The following is a 15,815-nucleotide window of genomic DNA, read 5'->3' on the forward strand; positions in this document are numbered from 1 at the left end:
ACAAATATCAAACAATATACCAAGTGCGAGTAAAGAGTTATACTTTATAGCAAATTTTGGTGATGGATTAGTAGCAACAACCAAAAGAAAAGGCGCCACGTAAGTAACTTATCAGTCTTGTGCACATAATATTTTAATACGTTGGAGCTCACGCCTCCGATTCCATCCACAACATCCTTCCGAGACTCTGGCCACCATCCGAACCCCCGATGTCCGGTGTCCGCCGCCCTGGAACCGCTGTCCGTTCTCCACACGTCTGTCCTCTCCACACGCCTCCTGGAAAAGCCCGCGCTGCTCAACTCAGCACACATATACAAGATAACATAACATGACTTCCATTGGCTAGTAAAATGAATACAATTTCCAATATCACATAGTATAACCCAAACATTGCTGTTACAGAGAACCCCTTGCTCAGCAGTTAACATTACGAGAAGCCATTTTAATATAACACTTCAGAGAAGCCTTTTTGGTAATAAGCGATTAACAGTTAACAGTTCATCTAGTATTACTGAGAACCCTACATTGATTTTTCAGTTTCCTTCTGTTGGTTTGTAAAAGCTTCCCAATCCTCTAGACTCCCACTCATTTTTGCTCTACTAAATGCCCTCTCGTTTGCTTTTATGCTGTCTTTAACTTTCCTTGCCATGGTTGCTTCATCCACCCCATAAGATACTTCTTTTTTGGAACAAACCAATCCTGTATCTTCCAAGTTACTCCCAGAAATTCTGGCCTTTGCTGTTCTACTGTCAACCCTGCTAGTGTCCAATTCCAAACAATTTTGGTTTGCCCCTCTTTCATGCCTCTGTAGTTACCTTTACTCAACTGTATTGCCGATACATTCGATTTTAGCTTCTCTCCCTCTCAAACTGCATGGTGAATTCTATCATATTATAATCACTGCTTCATAAGGATTCATTTACCTTAAGCTCCTTAATAAAATCTGGTTCAGCGCACAACACCCAATCCAGAAATGAGTTTTCCCTAGTGGGCTTTGACAAGCTGCTTCAAAAAGCCAGCTTGTAGGCATTCTACAACATTTTTCTCTTGGGATCCAGCATGATTTTTCCCAATTTATCTGCATATTGAAATCTCTCATGACCATTGTAACATTTCCCTTTTTGCGTGCATTTTCTATCTCCCATGGTAGCCCACATACTGGCTACTGTTTAGAGGTTTGTGTATAACTCAGGGTCTTGATACATTTTGGAGTTTCATAGTTCTATTGCAAGGATTCCAAATCTTCTGATCATCTATCACTCCTTTAAAGGTTTATTTTTTTTTTAAAAGTAACAAAGCCAGTCCACCCTCCTCTGTTCACCTATCTGTTCTTTTGATATGATGTGTATCCTTGGATGTTAAGCTCTTAGCTGTGATCTTCTTTCAACAATGACACTGTGATGCCCTTAACGTCATACCTGCAAATTTCTAACTGCACTACAAGGTCATCTACAGTTGTGCTAGAAGGTTTGTGAAACCTGTAGTATTTTCTGTATTTCCGCATAAATATGCTCTAAACTGTGATCAGATCTTCACACATCCTAAAACTAGATAAAGAGAACCCCATTAAATAAATAACACAAAACATTATACTTGTTCATTTATTAATTGAGAAAAATGATCCAATATTACATGTATTTATTAGAAGAAGCTGAGAACCTTTGCTTTCAGTAACTGGTGTGACCCTCTTGAAGAGCAATAACTTCAACCAAACATTTCCAGTAACTGTTGATCAGACCTGCACATCAGTTTAGAGGAATTTTAGGCCATTCTTCCTCAAAAAACTGCTTCAACTCTTGGATGTTGGTGGGCTTCCTTGCATGAACTGTTTGCTTCAGGTCCTTCCATAACATTTCTTTATGATTAAGGTTAGTTCTTTAACTCTGCCATTCCAAAACACAAATTTTCTTCTTTTTAAACCATTCTGTTGTTGATTTACTCTTGTCTTTCAGATCATTGTCTTGTTGCATTATCCAACTTCTATTAAGCTTCAGCTGACTAACTGCCACCCCACCCTGATATTCTCCTATAAAATGTCTTGATACAATTTTGAATTCATAGCTCCCTTAATGATTGCAAGCTGTCCAGGCCCCGAGGCGGCAAAGTAGCCCCAAACCATGATGCTACTTCCTCCATGCTTCACAGTTGGGATGAAGTTTTGGTGTTGGTGTGCAGTGCCCTTTTTCCTCCAAACATAACGATGTGAATTTCTGCCAAAAGGTTCAACTTTTGTCTCACGTCTCCTCAGAATATTGTCCCAGAGCATTGTTGAACATCCGGGTGGTCTTTTGCAAACTTGCAGCAACATTTTTTTTTGAAGGGCAGTGGTTTCCTCTGTGGTGTCCTTCCATGAATATCATTCTTATCATTCTTGTTCAGTGTTTTTCTGATAGTGGACACATGAATAGAGACTTCAGGGATTTCTAGAGAATCTCAAAATTTCAAGTTCTAGAGATTTCTGCAAGTCTTTTGCTGGTACCCTTGGGTTCTCTTTCACCTCCTTCGGCATTGCACATTGTACTCTTGGTGTAATCTTTGCAGGATGCCCACTCTTAGGAAAAGTAGCAACAGTACTAAATTTCCTCCATTTGTAGACAATTTCTCTTACTGTGGGCTGATGAACACTCGGGTCTTTAGAAATGCTTTTGTAGCCTTTTCCAGCTTCATGCATCTCTACAATTCTTCTTCTAAGGTGCTCTGAAAGTTGTTTTAGTTGAGGCATGGTGCACATAAAGAGATCTTTCTTGAGAACAGCAGGCTGACTGTGTGACTTTTTTATAGGTCAGGGCACCTCTGCAACCCACGCCTCCAATCTCATCTCATTGATTGGGACGTCTGACTGCAAATAGCTTTCGTGGAAGGCATTACCCCAGAGGCTCACATACATTTTGCAACAAATACATGTAATATTGGATCATTTTTCTCAATAAATAAATGAACAACATAGTATTTTATCTTATTATTTAATTGGGTTGTCTTGATCTAGTTTTAGGACGTGTGAAGATCTGATCACATTTTAGGTCATATTTATGCAGAAATAGAGAAATTCTATGGGATTCACAAACTTTCTAGCACCACTGTAGCTTACTTAGTATATTCCATGCATTCAAATATAACACCTCCAGTCTTGCATTCACTACCCTACTTTTCAATTTTGTCTCCATATTTCCTAAAGATAAATTCTCAATCCTTTCTAGACAATTTGTCTTATTCTTTATTCTGGAGACTTCAATAACATCTCTTGCACACTTCTTCCTTTTAAATTTATTCATACTTTTCCAAACTGTTGAACCCATGCACACTCACCACTCCCCCTAACAACTTAGCTGAAAGCCTCATCCATAGCCCTAGTTTTTTGCAATTCACCAGTAAGTTGGTTCCAGAATGATTCAAGTGGAGCTCATTCCACTGGAACAGCTTCCCCTTTCCCCAGTACTGGTGCTAATGTCCCACAAATTGTCTCACACCAATCTTTGAACTATGCTTTAAACTCTCTGATCTTTTTAACTCTGTACCATTTTGCTTGTGGCTCGGGTAACAATCCCAAGATTATTATGAATCCCAAGATTCATATTTTAGTCCCTAGCTGCACAAATTCCCTCAGCAGAACCTTTTTCCTTGCTTTTCCCAATGCTGTTGGACCATGATGACTGAATCTCCAAATTCCTCTGCAGGTCAAATGTCCCGAACTCAGGCACCAGGCAGACAACACAGCTTTTGAGACTCTCAATCCTTACAGCAGACATTTACCTTTTGGATCCCCCCACCTGCGTTACTCACAGTCACAACTTCTTGTTCCTGGCCACGGATCGAACTTGAAGTAACGGATGTGGCTGCCTCCTGAAACACACCATCCAGATATCTATCTGATGCACCTGTAGGTTTTCGTAAATAAAACAGCAGAGGCATTTTAAGTTTAAGGGAAACAGTAACAACTCACTCTATTGTTAACCAAACACAGAACATAAAGCGCAGTAAAAAAAACTTCACATCATTACATCAACACGTCAAACCAGCATCTTAAAGTGAACCCCAACTTAATGTCGGTTGTTGTGAATTATGCAAATGTTTCCACTCCTTTTGGTCCTAGCAATTGAGAAATCATTGTGTGGCTGTGCCTGTACCTCAGGTTTTATGAGCCTGAGCTGAGGGAAGAAAATAAATGAGCAATAAGTATTGAGAACATGAGATGATGTATCCTTGAAAGTGAGTTCACAGGTTATGGGAACAGTTCAGTGATGGGGCAAGTGAAGTTGAGTGAAGAGCCTTACTATTCCCGAACTAGGTGGGAGAGTCCTGAGGCTCCTGTACTTCCTTCCTGATGGCAGCATAGAGAAGTGAATATGATCTGGATGGTGGGGGTCCCTGACTATGGATGCTGCTTTCCAGTGACAACACTCCATGTAGATGTGCTTGATGGAGGGGAGGGTGTTACCTGGTATGGACCAGTCCGTATCCATTAATTTTTGTAGGATTTTCCGTTCAAGGGTTTCGGTATTTTCACATCAGGCTGTGATGCAGCCAGTCAATATACTCTCCACTCTACATCTACAGAAGTTTATCAAAGTTTTAAATGTCATGCTGAATCTTTGCAAACTTCTCAGGAAGTAGAGGTGCTGCTGTGCTTTCTATGTAATTGCACTTGTGTGCTGGGCCCAGGACACATCCTCTGAAATGATTACACTGATGAATTTGAAGTTGCTGACCCTCTCCACCTCTGATCCCCCAATGAGACCTGGCTGATGGGCTTCTGATTTCCTCCTGCTGAAGGAAATAATCAGCTCCTTGGTCTTGGTGACACTGAGTAAGAGGTAGTTGTTGTGGCACCACTCGGCCAAATTTTCAATCTCCCTCCTATAAGCCGATTCATAACCACCTTTGATTCAGCCTACGACAGAAGTGCCATCAGCAAACTTATATATGGCATTGGAGCTGTGCTTAGCCACACAGTCACGAAAATTATTTCCCACACACTAAACAATGTTGACTAACCCGATTCCATTACTGTTGCTGGTGGGATGGGTTAATTTTTAAGTTCTGTCTCCAGCCATTCATCAACAGACAATCTCATTTCACATGCTGACAATTGTCTCACAATACTATAGCACAATAGTAGCAAGACAGTGCTTATATTTCATCAGGAGTTTGAGGAGACTTGGTATGTAACCAAAGACTCTCGCAAATGGACAAGTTGCATCACCATCTGGTATGGAGGGGCCACTGCACAGGATCTGATAAAGCTGTAGAAGGTTGCAAACTCAGCCAGCTCCATCATGGGAACCAGCCTCCCCAGCGTCGTGGTTACCTTCAAAAGGTTTTGCCTCAAAAAGGTTGCATCCATCATTAAGGATCTCCATCACCCAGGGCATGCCCTACCATCAAGAAAAAGGTAGAGGAGCCTGAAGAGACACACTCAATGCTTTAGGAACAGCTTTTTCCCCTCCACCATTGGATTTCTGAATGGATCATGAACCCATGTACACTACCTTTTTGCAATACTTATTTAACTTAATTTTTTTAAATACATATTTCTTATTGTAATTATGTACAGGTGTCCCCCGTTTTTTGAACGTTCGCTTTACGAAACCTTGCTGTTATGAAAGATCTACACTAGTTACCTGTTTTCGCTAACAGAAGGCATTTTCACTGTTATGAAAAAAGGCAGCACACGCCCCGAGCAGCCAAGCTCCTCCCCCAGATGCAGAACTGCATTCTAGCCGGCATTGCTTAAACACGTGCCTGTGAGCAACCATTAGCAAGATGAGTTCAAAGGTATCGGAAAAGTCTGAAAGAGCTCGTAAGGGTGTTACACATAACGTAGAACTAGACATAATTAAGCATTTCGATCGTGGTGAACGAAGTAAGGACAAAGTGAGTTTGGCTTGTGGAAGTTGACAAAGATGATGTTGAAGAGGTTTTGGCATCCCATGATCAAGAACTGACAGATGAAGAGCTGATGCATTTGGAAGAGGAAAGGATAACAATCGAAACCAAATGCAGTAACGAACGGACCGAAAGTGAAGTCGTCCAGGAACTGAACGTGAAGCAACTGCATGAGATTTTCGCTGCAATTGACAACAATGATTGCAGAAAAGTATGACTTTAATTTTGAAAGGTTACATAGGTTTAGGGCATATTTGCAGGATGGTTTGAGTGCTTACAAAGAACTGTATGATAGAAAAATGCGCGAGGCTAAGCAGTCAAGCATACTGTCATCTTTCAAGCCTTCCACATCAGCCACAGCAGACGAGGAACCTCGACCTTCGACATCCAGGCAGGCAGACATAGAAGAAGATGACCTGCCTGCCCTGATGGAAACAGACGACGATGAGATTACACCCCAGTGTCCTACCACCCCAACCTCCGGGCCGCGGAGAATGCAGAGGAAGCCGGGATGCACCCAGCTCATCTTTAAGAAAAAAGCCGAAATAAACAAGCTAATTAATTAGCTTGCTTATTTAGGCTTTTTTCTTAAAGATGTGCTGGGTGCGTCCGGGCTACTGCTGCACTACTGCATTCTTCGCGGATTGGTATCGGTTCTCTGCCCGGAGATTGGGGACCGCTGCACCACCCCAACCTCCGACGACTCAGCCTAACACACCATCATCAGTGTGCACGGCGCTGTCTTCACAATTCCGGTAAGTGATACTACACTGTACATACATTATTTCTACTTTATATAGGCTGTGTATTTTTATGTGTTACTTGGTATGATTTGGCAGCTTCATAGCTTAAAGGTTATTAAAGAGAGTGTTTTTGTCGAGAGGCTTGCGCCGTGTTCCTGCTGAGAGTGCTTGCGTGAGATTTTTGCTACAGAGAACAGTGCGGCAATGATTGTAGGAAAGTATTTCTACTTTATATAGGCTGCGTATTTATCATACCATTCCCGCTTTTACTATATGTTACTGTTATTTTAGGTTTTATGTGTTATTTGGCAGGTTATTTTCTGGGTCTGCGAACGCTCACAAATTTTTCCCATGTAAATAAATGGTAATTGATTCTTCACTTTACGACATTCCAGTTTATGAACCATTTCATGGGAATGCTCTACCTTCAGATGGTGGGGGAAACCTGTATTGCAATGTACTGCCTCTGCAAAACAATAAATTTAATGACATACAATATACCAGTGATATTAAACCTGAATCTGGTTCTGATTCATTGGTGGTGCTGTGGTGTGAGACAATGATGTTACAACATTATAGCATTAAGACTTCTTTACAACAGGAAAGGAACATCTCTCACCTATAGAGTTAGTATCAGAATCAGATTTATTATCACTGACATAGTACATGAAATTTGTTGTTTTGAGGCAGCAGTACAGTGCAATACATAAAAATCAATAAATTACAAAAATAAATAAATTGTGCAAGAGAAAAGGAATGAGAAAGTAGTGTTCATGGGTTCATGGACCATTCAGAAATCTGAAGATGGAGAGGAAGAAGCTGTTCTGAACTGTTGAGTGTGGGTCCTCAGGCTCCCTGATGATAGTACCAAGAAGATGGCATGTCCTAAATGGTATGGTCTTTATTGAATTGACTTTATTTCTTGCATCTTTCACATACATGAGGTGTAAAAATCTTTACATTACGTCTCCGTCTAAATGTGCAATCATAGTAATTTATAATAAATAGAACAGTCAATGTAATATAGAGCACACTCAAGTCAGCGTGAGTTCATCAGTCTGATGGCCTGGTGGAAGAAGCTGTCCCGGAACCTGTTGGTCCTGGCTTTTATGCTGTGGTACCGCTTCCAGGATGGTAACAGCTGGAATAGGTTGTGGTTGGGATGGCTTGGGGTCCCCAGTGATCCTTCGGGCCCTTTTTACACACCTGTCCTTGTAAATGTCTGGAATCATGGGAAGTTCACAACTACAGATGCGCTGGGCTGTCGGCACCACTCTCTGCAGAGTCCTGCGATGAAGGGAGGTACAGGTCCCATACTAGGCAGTGATGCAGCCAGTCAGGATGCTCTCATCTGTGCCCCTGTAAAAAGTTCTTAGGATTTGGGGGCCCATACCAAACTTCCTCAACCATCTGAGCTGAAAGAGGCACTGTTCTGCCTTGTTCACCACACAGTTGGTATGTACCTACCACGAGGTCCTCAGTGATGTGGATGCCGAGGAACTTGAAGCTGTTTACCCTCTCAACCCCAGATCCATTGATATCAATAGGGGTTAGCCCATCTCCATTCCTCCTGTAATCCACAACCAGCTGCTTTGGTTTTGCAACATTGAGGGAGAGGTTGTTTTCTTGACACCACTGTGTCAGAGAGATGACTTCTTCCCTTCAGGCCACTTCGTTATTGTTTGAGATTAGACCAATCAATGTAGTGTCGTTGGCAAATTTAATTAGCAGATTGGAGCTGTGGGTAGCGATACAATTGTGGGTATACAGGGAGTAAAGGAGGGGACTCAGTACGCAGCCCTGAGGGGCTCCTGTATTGAGAGTCAGAGGGTTGGAGGTGAGGGAGCCCACTCTTACAACCTGCTGGCAATCTGACAGGGAGTCCAGGATCCAGCTGCACAAGGCAGGGTCAAGGCTGAGGTCTCTGAGCTTCTTGTTGGGCTTGAATGGAACTATGGTGTTGAATGCTGAACTGTAGTCCAAGAACAGCATTCTCACATAAGCATCTTTCTTTTCCAAATATGTAAGGACAGTATGTAGAGCAGTGGCTATTGCGTCACCTGTCAATCGGTTGTGTCAGTAGGTGAATTGTAAGGGGTCCAGTTTGGGTGGTAGCATGCTGCAGATGTAATCCTTGACCCGCCTCTCAAAGCATTTGCTTATTATTGAGGTGAGTGCGACAGGACGCCAGTCATTCATGCATGTTACCTTGGTCTTTTTAGGTACAGGGACAATGGTGGATAATTTGAACCAGTAGGGCACTCTACACTGGGAGGGGAAGAGATTAAAAATGTCAGTAAACACACCTGCAAATTGTGCTGCGCACATCCTAAGCACTCACCCTGGGATGCCATCCAGTCCCGCAGCCTTGCAACTGTCCACTCGCTGGAAACATATGCGTACCCCAGCCTCAGAGATGACCAGGTTGCAGGTTGTAGCAGTGGCTTTCCTCGGAGGTTCAGAGTTAGCAACATCGAACTGAACATAAAAGCGATTGAGCTCATCTGGGAGAGAGGCTGCGATGTTGGCAGCACCACAACGTTTGGCTTTGAAGTCTGATATGGTATGCAGCCCTCGCCACAAGTCACATGTGCTATTTGCTGTGGATCCTGACTCGGTCTTCTCCCTATATTGTTGGATGCTGCCTTCTAGAAGCACTGTCTCCTTAAGATGCCCTCAATAGTAAAGAGGGTTGTGCCTGTGATGGAGCTCGCTGAGTCTATAACCCTCTGCAGCTTCTTGTGTTCCTGTGCACTGGATGCTCCATATTAGGCTGTGGTGTATCCAGTGAGACTGCACTCCACTGTACATTTACAGAAATTTGTAAGAATCTTTGGAGAATACCTAATCTCCTTAAGCTCCAAATAAATAAGAGGCACTGATGTGCCACCTTTGTGATTGTAACAATGTGTTAGTCCCAGGATAGATCCTCTGAGACCTTGATGCACAGGAACTTTAAGCTGGTCATCCTTCCCAACACTGACTTCACAATGAAGACTATTGTATGTTTTCTGACCTCCATTCTCTGAGGTTCACAATCATTTCCTTGGTTTTGCTGACACTGAGTATAAGGCCATTTGCCACTCACCAATCACTAGCCAATCTATCCCACCCTGAAAATCTCTCAAGGCCATCATCTCCACCCCATCCACTAAAGACTCCTGTGCAACACTTTGCCCATATTGTATCACGTGCAAAATGACTTCCTTTTCAGTTGCATATACAGAGAATCTTCCCTGTAAGATCTATAGGTTTGCATCTGCTATTGCATGCTGTCCTGAAATGGTGTTTGCTTCTTTAAGTAATCAATAGTATTTACCTTTACACAAGTCATTACTTTATTCTTAGTCCTTGACCTTTCCTTTATTGTTTTGAAAATATCTTCCCTGAATCCTCCTGGTCAGCTTTAATAAAGCCTCTTCTGCTGTCCTAGTTATACTCTTCTCTGGGAAATTTAGTTTAAATGAGTCCTGTCCCAATAGAATAGCTTCTCTATCGCCAGGGGCCCTTGAATTAAAACCTCTATTCTTTCATTGACATATTTGAAGTTCTAATCCATACCTTTTCGAAAATGTATGTATCTCAGGGAACAATCTGATTTCAGCCTTAGCTCCACAAACGTTCTCACCAGTCTCTTATTCCTAATTCTGCCTTTATCACTGATTCCTAAACAGATCAAAACTGAATCAGCCCCTTCCTCTCCAAGTTTCCTCCCATTTGTAAAGAAATCATTTAATTCCTGCATTGAGATGAAGCAGAGCTGACAGAACTCTTGGGAGGGACTGCAGAGAAAAGTTTCTACCCATTGACTAAATGTTCCTTTTCAGTGCCACTTTCATTTTTACTCCCCCTGCTTAATTGGCCTCTTGTATTTGTACAACACATTTATTTCTTTACAGACTCTTTTCTCATTGTAGTGTTTACTTGAAAACAAACCAAAACTGCAGAGACTAAGCCAGGATATTCAACACAGTATGACATACTTCCAAATAATGAATTTCCAAATCAATAAAAGTACACTTCATCTTTCATTACAAAACCAGCAAAGACGAATATTCTTATAGCGATTTAAAAAAAACTAATGAAACTAAATTAGTAATATAACAATCTAATAGTTATACAGTATTAGCATAACTAAGTAAAGTTAACGATCTAGTTAGCATTACAATAATGTCTCAATTAGTGGTCTACAAAACAAATATCATTCCTGCCTGCCTCTAACTCTCAACTAGACAACTAAGTGTGAATACGTAACTATAATCATTTGCTTCTACTGCACCCCAACCCATGTGACAAATTACCATAATAAACGTGCTACAAAATACAACACAGACAGAAAATAGATACATGGCTCCAACAGACAGAAAATAGATACATTGGGTATCTATATAGATCTGATATTACCCAACTTGTATAATGTCTTTGATTCAAAGTACTCTGGAAATATTAGGATGTCCAACATCCTGTTACGCTCTGTCCAAACAACTCTTGAGTTCAACTTCATTCAGCTTAATCTGGAACTGGTCAACCAGGATGACAAAGCTATCAGCTTGTTCCAATATCCTACAGCTGCAGCACTCCATCTCTATCCAACATTACATTGTGCATTGCATTTAATGTATTTTATCAACATTAGTTATTACTCAGCCGGCAGGTTATGTAGTGACATCTGCACCGGACTTCGAGGCGGGTGGTCCCAGGTTCAAATCCAGCTGGCTCCTTGTGCTCCTCCCATCTGTGCTGGGTTGAGCATCGAGCTGGCAACTCGGTTTCATAAAAAACAGACAAATGCTGAAGAAACATCAAGGTTGCTGCCCGATGCACCACAAGTTGCAGACAGGAACAACAACAAAAATTATTTACTTGATGTAATTTAAATAATTCAGTATGTATTCTCAAATGGCAAAATCGTACAACGGTGGCTGACAAGGGAAGTCAAAGCTAATGTAAAAGTGAAAAAGAGGGCATACAACAAAGCAAAAGATAGTGGGAAGTTAGAGGACTGGGAAGCTTTTAAAATCCTACAGAAAGCAACTAAAAGAATCATTAGGAGGGAAAAGATGAAATATGAAAGCAAGCTAGCAAATAATATCAAGATGGATAGAAAAAGCTTTTCCAAGTATATAAAAAAGTAAGAGTGACATGAGAATCTATATAGGACTGCTAGAAAATGAGGCAGGAGAAATAATAATGGGGGACAAGGAGATGGCCAGTGAACTAAATGAGTATTTTTGCATTATTCTTCTCTGTGAAAGACTCTAGCAGTGTGCCAGGTATTGGAAGGTGTGAGAGAAGAAAAGTGAGTGTAGTTACTATTGCAAGGGAGAAGTGCTCAAAAAGATGAAAGACCTAAAGGTGCATAAGTCACTCGGATCAGATGATCTGCACCCTAGAGCTCTGAAAGAGATAGCAGGAGAGGTTGTAGAGGCATTAGTAATGATCTTTCATTAGTAATGATCATTGGGCTGGAATGATTCCAGAGTAATGGAAAATTGAAAAGGTCACTTCACTCTTCAAGAAAGAAGGGAGGTGGCAAAAAGGAAATTATAGATCACTTAGCCTGACCTCAGTAGTTGGGAAGATGTTAGAGTCAATTGTTAAGGATGAGGTTATGGAGTACTTGGTGACACAGGACGAGATAGGACAAAGTCAGCTTGGTCTCCTTAAGGGAAAATCGTGTCTGATGAACCTGTCGGAATTCTTTGAGGAGATTACAGTAGGATAGATGAAGGGAATGCAGTGCATGTTGAATATTTGTATTTTTGGAAGGCCTTTGATAAGGTGCCACACATGAGGCTGCTTACCAAGTAAAGAGCTCATGGTATTACAGGAAAGTTAATAGCATGGTTAGAGCATTGGCTGATTGGTAAGAGGCAGCGTGCGGAAATAAAAAGATCCTTTTCTGGTTAGCTGCCAGTGACTATTCATGTTCCGCAGGGGTTGATGTTGGGAGCACTTATGTTTATGCTGTCTATCAATGATTTCAATGATGAAATAGATGACTTTGTTGCCAAGTTTGCAGATGATACGAAGATTGGTGGAGGGGCAGGTAAAGTTGAGGAAACAGGTAGGCTGCAGAAGGACTTAGACAGATTGGGAGAATGGGCAGGAAAGTGGCAAATGAAATACAATGTTGGAAAATGCAATGCTATGCTCTTTGGTAGAAGAAATAAATGTGCAGACTATTTTCTAAATGGGGAGAAAATCTAAAAATCTGAGGTGCAAAGGGATTTGAGAGTCCTTGTGCAGAACATCCTGAAGGTTAACTTGCAGGTTGAGTCAGTGGTGAGGAAAGCAAATGCAATGTTAGCATTCATTTCAAGAGGTCTAAAACTTAAGAGCAGAGATGTGATGCTGAGGCTTTATAAGGCACTGGTGAGGCCTCACCTTGAGTATTGTGAACAGTTTGGGTTCTTTATCTAAGAAAAGATATGCTGGAGAGTGCTCAGAGGAGGTTCACAAAGATGATTCTGGGAATGAAAGGCTTATCATTTGAGGAACGTTTAATGGCGCTGGGTCTGTACTCACTGGAATTTAGAAGGATGAGAAGGGGATCTCATTGAAACCTTTTGAATTTTGAAAGGCCTGCACAGAGTAGATGTGGAAAGGATGTTTCTCATGGTGGGGGAGTCCCGGACAAGAGGGCACAACCTCAGGATAGAGGGGTGTCCATTTAAAACAGAGATGTGGAGAAATCTCTTTAGCCAATGGATGGTGAATTTGTGGAATTTGTTACCACAGGCAGCTGTGGAGGTCAGGTCGTTGGGTGTATTTAAGGCAGAGATTGATAGGTTCTTGATTGGCCACGGCATCAAAGGTTACGGGCAGAAGGCTAGGGAATGGGGCTGAGGAGGGGGAAAAGTATCAACCATGATTGGATGGTGGAGCAGACTCAATGGGCCAAATGGCCTACTTCTGCTCCTATGTCTTATAGTCTTATTTTCAGAGTGATGACCTTCTCAACACTGAATTCTTAAGTAGAGTAACTATTTCTATTGAATCTCTACCATTTTCGAATGAAGATGACCTGATATTTCAAATCTTCCCTTGTTAAGCTTTGAATCAGGTAGAATTTAAAAAGAAAGGAAAAACGCATTTCCTTTGCTTCTTCACAGGCACTTCCTCAGAGATCACTGAGCTGAATTGTTTTCTATTCTCCTGTAGCATGTACAAACATCTGTTACCAGTTAAAGCTTAACAGGTTCAGCACCCTGCCGATACATTGTATCAGCAACAACCACTAAAACACATCATTAACATGATATTCAAAAATGATAAGAGTAAATCAACAACTGGGAGACTTAAGAGCTGCTATTCAATTAATATGTTGTCCCTAAGAGTCTTTAATATTACATTAGGTAGGATTTATTTTTTCCCTCGTAAGAAATTTACATCCCTCCTTATCATTTAGTCTATAAGGCTGATTGTCTCATTCTTTCCATAGTGTCATTGCAATGCTCCTCTTAATCATGAGCCCTAGCAGGTAATTGCTTAAGAGCTGATGTAACTTTTAATACTCTTAAGTTGATAGTTGTTACAATAGCTATCTTTTGCAATGTCATGGAACACTGTAACCTTACATCTTCAAATGTGCTTTGTATGTGTTTTTTTAAACAATTACCCATCATAATTGTAAGTAAACATCACTGCAAAATGTTCTCCTTTGATTTCCATGTAATAGACATTGTTTTCCTATCGAAAGTTCACTAATGACACTCCAGGCTTTCATTAGGAAATATGTGAGAACAATTCATTCACTGATTTATTTTCTCTCTAGTCAGTGTTGCTTTCCCCAGTTTGAATAAATTAGTACAGCTCCCTGACAGCTTGAGTAAAGTGAAGCTTTTCTCAATTAATGCATCATTGGTATGCTTAACTTATCAAACACAATACTTTTACGTGTCGTCAATTTATCTATTCCAGTAAATAGTGCCACGATTTACTCAACAGTTCACACCATTACTATTCCCAATGTTAATTTCTAATAAATTAAACCAAAACAAAGCCAATTCTTTGTGTCATATCTGCAAGGGATAAAATTAAGGACTAGTATGCAGAATGCTCATAAAATTGTAATAACAGTTAATACTTAGCATTACATCAATACAAGTTAAAATTATCAAAAAGAAAAATAACTGAACGCATATACACAAAATACTGGAGAAGCTCAGCAGTTCAGGCAACATCTATGGAAAGGGATAAAGGGTCAACATTTCAGGCTGAGACCCTTCATCAAGACTGGAAAAGAAGCCGGAACAAGCCAGAATAAGAAGGTGGGGGAAGGGAAGGAGTACAAACAAGAAAGGTAATAGGTGAAGCCAGCTGATGGGGAAGATAGGTGGCTCAGGGAAGGGGTAGGAAGTGAGAAGCTGGGAGGTGTTAGGTGGAAAGGGTAAAGGGCTGAAGAAGGATTCTGATAGGAGAGAAGAGTGGACCACGGGAGAAAGGGAAGGAAGTGGGCCAAGAGAGGGAGGTGAAAGGCAAGTGAGGTGAAGAGAAAGGGTAAATGGGAAGGGGTAAGAGCAATTGGCTAAGCCTCCAACCTGATGGTATGAACATCACTTTCTCTAAGTAACACTCACAACACGCTGGAGGAACTCAGCAGGTCGGGCAGCATCCGTGGAAATGATCAGTTGACGTTCCCGGCCAGAACCCCTTGTCAGGACTCAAACTTTCGCTAACCTGGTAATTTCTGCCCTCCACTCCTTTCTTTTTCCATTTCCCATTCCGGCTCCCCTCTTACCCCTGAATTCACTCTGTATGGCATGCAGTACAAAGTCCGACTGTGCTAGAGCTGCACCACACTGCTGAATCTGCCTCTCCTGTCATATGCCAACCAGAATCAGTGAAACCATTTATCTGAGTGGGGATTCCTGACCCAAAGATTAAGAGGAGAAAGGCAAGTTTGTTTTTTGTTGAGTAAATCATGAACATTAAATTTTATTATTTGCTTTAGTGTTAATTATTTACTCAGAGTTAAAAATACACGTGGACTAAGATGTTAACTGTCCTGTGCTATCACCAGTGGGATCATCAGTTGATCTGCCACCTGTCTTCAGGAGTTTCGGCCCACTTATGATCAAGACTCCCTCGAGGTGGTGGGCCAGCAGTGCTAAAGTACCACCTCCCACTGGTGAGCATATTTTAAGGTGTTACAATTTTGCACAGTATTTAAAAAAAATTGAACTC

The 15,815-nt window shown here is 41.3% G+C and overlaps 1 long non-coding RNA gene across 1 annotated transcript; it reads right to left on the reverse strand.

The window, feature by feature from the left end:
- Positions 1-65: 65 nt before the first annotated feature.
- Positions 66-15,387, reverse strand: LOC140210910 (uncharacterized). The gene is made up of 3 exons (XR_011889340.1): positions 15,309-15,387; positions 3,781-3,875; positions 66-276 (listed from the first exon to the last, which is right to left on the reverse strand). It is a non-coding gene; the product is annotated as an uncharacterized lncRNA (long non-coding RNA).
- Positions 15,388-15,815: the final 428 nt, after the last annotated feature.

The sequence above is a fragment of the Mobula birostris genome, chromosome 1 (assembly GCF_030028105.1).
Source record: "Mobula birostris isolate sMobBir1 chromosome 1, sMobBir1.hap1, whole genome shotgun sequence".
In the NCBI taxonomy this organism is placed as follows: Eukaryota; Metazoa; Chordata; class Chondrichthyes; order Myliobatiformes; family Myliobatidae; genus Mobula; species Mobula birostris.